The sequence below is a fragment of the Cupressus sempervirens genome, chromosome 8 (genome assembly GCF_028749045.1).
Source record: "Cupressus sempervirens isolate cs-2001-9-10 chromosome 8, ASM2874904v1, whole genome shotgun sequence".
In the NCBI taxonomy this organism is placed as follows: domain Eukaryota; kingdom Viridiplantae; phylum Streptophyta; class Pinopsida; order Cupressales; family Cupressaceae; genus Cupressus; species Cupressus sempervirens.
Genome location: NC_143125.1, coordinates 239,129,728 through 239,134,953, shown reverse-complemented (window position 1 = coordinate 239,134,953; position 5,226 = coordinate 239,129,728). Strand labels below are relative to the sequence as shown.

Below are 5,226 nucleotides of genomic sequence, written 5' to 3'. Positions count from 1 at the left end.
GTGGAATCTGATTCTACATAAACAAGATAGGAAAACATGGCTTCATGCCAAGCATATCTTAATGCTAAATCTTATAGTTTAAATCTCATTGTGATGATAAAATAGAAAATGTCAGTGTACTTGAACCATGAACTTTACATTGGTTAGCATGGAGAATAAATAGAAAGCAAGCACAAATTAGTAATATATGCATACTTTTTGATTTGTATATTTAGCAAATAAGAAAAGAACATAGATTAATTATGAGGGGTTCCAAGCAGGCTGGTTAATACCAGTCTCTTTCTAATCTATTCCTTTAATACAAAACTTTAGGAATACTCAAAAAATTATTCCTTCCTGGTATCCAATTAAACATCTTCACATTAGTTTAGAAACCCTAGGTCTGAAACTAAATACATGCATGCTGAAGAAGTTATTAAAAAAATTAGATAGAACTCAACATATCTTAGGAAATTAAAATATACATCAGTCTGGTATATTTGAAACAGGATTGAAGCATTTCACAAACCTTTGTAACTGCTCCTCTAAAACCTTGTACTTGGTAATGGCATCTTTGCATTGCATGCACTCCTCCTGAAGCTCTAGCTCCAACGCATCCACTTTTTCAGACAACCCTTTCATCTCAGTTTCTGTTGCCTTGAATTGAGATTTAATATCTGATTTATGTGAAATCATGGCTGCTAGTTCATTCTCTAATAACTGCTTTGATTCCTTAGTAGATTCAAGCTGCATTTGCAAGTTTGCCAACATTTGTTCTGATTTAGTAAGTTGACTTTCTGTGTGTTCAAGTTTCTCTTTAGTTGCAACTAGGACTACCTTTTAGATTAGCATTGTCACTCTTCAAATGCGTAAGTTGTTCCTCCAACTCTGTAACTTGATGCTGGGTGTGATCAAGCTTCTCTTTTGTTACAGTGAAGACTCCTTCCAGATTAGCATCCTCACTCTTGAGACATATGAGCTCCTCTTTTAACTCAATAATCTGATATTGTGTGTGTCCAAGATCCTCTTTGGTTACAGCCAAGACTGTTTATAGATTTGCATTCTCACTCTTGAAGCACATAAGCTCCTCTTCTAACTCTCCAATTCTGCTTACCTGGGCCTTCAACTCATATTCCAAAGATGTTTTTTCTACTTGAATGCTGTTAAGCTTCCTAATTATGTATAAATTGCCACCAACTAGTTGAAAGCATAGGCTATTAGCCTTTTCTTCTCCTAAAAGATCCTGAGCACTTTCTTGTCTTGTGAAATTATCTATACTAATCGAATTACGAAGAAAACTAGACTGCATCAGGTTGGGCAATTGGTTGCCAAAATCTGTGGCTTCATTTTGGAAGATTTCACTGAAACCAAGAGCAAACATTTTCCTAAATTGAGATAACAAAGATATTAGTTCAACAAGTAACTCTGTAATGTTTTCTTTGCACTAAAAAAAGTAATTCACTAACTGAGAAAACTCCTGAATTCTAAAAACTAGTTTATTAGTATTTGATGATTTAATTTTTTGAGTCTTTTCAGTGTCTTGGGCTATAGATTGTAAGAAATTAATGACGCTGAAAATAGTAGTTGCAAACTCTACATCAATAGAACTAATTCTAATCCCAGTATTAGAATGATAAGTGAAGTTAGCTTTCACAGAAGACTAGATATCTGTCTGAGAATCTCTAGTACTTTCAGCATCTATTGCCATGGCATATTTGATCTCATCTAGTATTTTGTGTAGGTCTACACCCTCAACATCAATAGCAAGGATCATATCATGTTTTTCTTTGAGACTAACTAGGGCAGATTCATTACAAGTGTTTCTAGCTTGCAGAACAATTAGATTTTCTTGTAAATGGTTCATTTTTTTTAACAACTCAGAGCATTCCTGATTAACTATCTTCTTGATTAGATGAAATATCAAAACTTCCTGAAACATTCTTGTCAGTTATTTCATCTAAATTTCCTACTTCTGCTTGATCCAATCCAGTTGAATCCATGGAAGCCAATCTCTCCATGTCAAGGAAATCATCCATCAAATCTACCTTGGACACATCACTGAGCTTCTTAGCTTTGTCAATGACCTTTTCTATTTTGATATGATCCAGCTCTACAATTAATGCTGAAGCCCATGACTCTGCATTAGGGTCACCATCATTCTTGTCCTCAGAAATGGAAGACAAGCTTGGTGGATTGCTCATGCTTTCATTTCTTGATCCTTCCAAATGCAACTCAAGTGCAAGCTTTCCTTTCCTTCACCTCAAAGATTCCAACTGTTGTTTAATAGTGGAGAGTTTGGCAGCTATACTAGCACACATGACTCTAGAAGCCCTAAGCTCACCGTTTTGCTTTGAGAGAGCATCTTTTAGCATCTTGTTCTCTTCTTCTATTGTCAGCACTTTTACTGTATGGTATTTAGTTTCTTTCTGAGAATGTTCTTTGTATATATCATTTAATGTCTCTACTAAAGAACATGGTGAACCAGCACCATTACTAAGTGACTTCCTTAATTTGATATCCCCAAACTCCCTTCCAATAGTATCTACTTCAAGTTTCATTTGAGCTAGTGTGGTAGGCCCTGGTAATCATTTTTTAAGCAAACCTCTTAGCCTCTGACACTCGGCCTCTAACTTGGTAACTTTCTTAACTATTTCTATTTGTTGCTTGCTAGCAGCCTGGGTAGATTTCTTACTAATATCCCTTTCATCAATTATTATACCCAGTTCTTTGTTAAGCGCATGAAGTTTATATTTGAGGCCAACATTGTCACTTTCTAACATCTCAAGTTTAGTTTGAAGAACTTTAGCATTAGACTCAACTTAGTTTTTGGCTTCTTGCAAATTAGATAATGCTTTTGAATTTTCCTGAAGAGATGTGGATGTTGCATTACTTCTTGCTTCTGCCTCATTTAGTAGCTGCTCCAGTTCTACTATTCTAGAATTAAGCTCACATTTTGATTTGTCCCATTCTCTGGTCTTTTTCACCATAGCCTCATGAAGCTTCTATTCTTGTTCATCTCTTTAACTCCTAAGCTCCCGTGAAATTACCTGATTGAATGTCTATATTTTTTTAAATCAAATCATATTTAAGGGTTCATGATGAAGAAATCTAAAATTAGTGCTCAATATTTTGATTCTATCACAACTTTTTGTTTAGCATGTTTAACAAAAGAAAATCCAAACATTATTGCATTAGGAGAGAAAGTATTTGATTTTGTAAAAGTTTTTTTACACTGTATTTATTAATTAGAGAAAATATGGGAATTTCCTCTGTATAGATTAATTAGTACTAATTCAGAGGATTTTGCAACTAAAGTCTGCCCCAAGCAATTCTCAAGTGCCACAGTCAAGCTTTGAGACTATCAAATGAGGTAAAGGACAACCTAAACAAAAATCTTATGATTGTGGGAAGGATTAGTCTAGTGTGGTGGATTGTTATCAAAAGGATAACCTCAAAGTGTTGAAGGAAAATTAATTGGGACCAAAGTTAAGGCATGAGCATTTGTCTCCTGTAAGATCTTTCCCAAGTAAGAAAACCTATTGATTGTGTCTTTATCTCCACCACAAGAAAATATGAACTCCAAAACCCATTAAACATAAGAGGCCCAGACTTACATTGAATGAGACTGCCACTTTATGTTTTCTAGAGTCTCTAGCTGGTATCATACCTATAAAAGAGCTATTTAGCTAAGGAAATCAAATAAAGATTGAAAATATTGAAGAAGAAGAGATAACCTCACTTTCTCATGAATTCACTATAAAAGCCCTGGGTGGTGGAGACTCCCCAAGACAATTCTGCATAGTACCTCCAAATAGCAAAGGATTTCCTTTGATACTAGAAAATTCCAAACACCCAAACCCTAGAATCAACGCTTCAATCTAAATATCAGATATATTTTAATGCAAAAATGCATTCAAATGTGAAACATAATTCCCACATAGCATAAGAGGGAAGATTGTTCGTACATGATGGTTCAAGCATAAGTCATGGGTACTGACCCAGTCAAATTGTTGTGGGACAAATCTCTGAAAATGGGCCATACAGGTAAAATACTAAAACAAAACCTAGCATAAGATGAACCCAAATGGAAAATAAAATATGGATAAAGAGTAGAGCCTTACAGAAATTCTTCAGGAAGCGGACTTGATATTTCATTGTTCTACAATAGCCTGCACATATCACAAAAATTAGAGCATTTGTCTCATACTATAATGCTCATACCTTAATGCTCAGGCATTCATTTCAGAAAGTGATGTCTTGTTCTTTTCCTTAGAAATCAGTCAAAATGGATACAAAAATGTTCTTGTCACAAAATTCCCCAAAAAGACCTCAATAGAGACAAATAGATTGAAGTTTGAAGCCATTACAACACACTTGCCTATTGACACAAATGGATATTTTCAGGATATATTCACAATTGGCAATGCAATGAGTCCAATTCTTTTAGATGAATGTAGCTTATAGCCATGAAAATCAATTTCACTTGGGTTAAATTTCATTCTGCATATGTTGATTTCAAGTATACATTTGACATCTTTGTTAGAAATGGGTTTATTAAGTAATACGGTAACATAGAGGAGTAACAAAAATTGTCAATGTTTAGTTTCATCTAGATTACCATGGTCAGCAAATAGATACAAACAAGATGGTTTCATAAACAAAACATTAGAAAGTACTATAATTTTTTCCTTAAGAAATGTTAGGGTTAGGTCAAGAATCATGGATGTGATTGCAAAGAAGTTGCATATTCTCAGCGATTGCATATAAAAAATGGTGGTAGAATGTAGGTGTAAAGCCAATTTACACACTCACTCAACATATTTTTAACTGAGGAAATTTGAATTATTCACACTCATATATAAACCATTTCAAGAAAAGAAATAAACATTCTCTAAACAGGAAAATACAAACCAAAATGGTTGAGCACAACCATTGTCGTAGATTCTGAGATTTCTCCAACCCACTACTGTCTGCCTCTACTACTGTATACCTAGTTGTTGTAGGCAGCAATACAAAAGAATATCATAAGTGTATACCTAGTTGTTGTAGGTAGAAATACAAAAGAATATCAGAAGGGTTATCGAGAAGTAGGAAGCATATTTAATCTATAGTAATGCTAGAAATTTACCTACCCTTGTTTTGATTTGCAAGCTGCATACACAAACTCACGTGCTAATGGTTGTCTTAGGCTTTTTCTTCATCCTTTTTTGAGAACCTGGGTTTGCTAGGTTTTGGCGTGGGACTAAC

At 34.5% G+C, this 5,226-nt stretch overlaps 1 pseudogene; it reads right to left on the bottom strand.

Annotated features, from left to right (window-relative positions):
* The window catches only part of LOC149542394 (uncharacterized), a 169,003-nt pseudogene extending 164,984 nt beyond the window's left edge, over positions 1–4,019 (bottom strand).
* Positions 4,020–5,226: the final 1,207 nt, after the last annotated feature.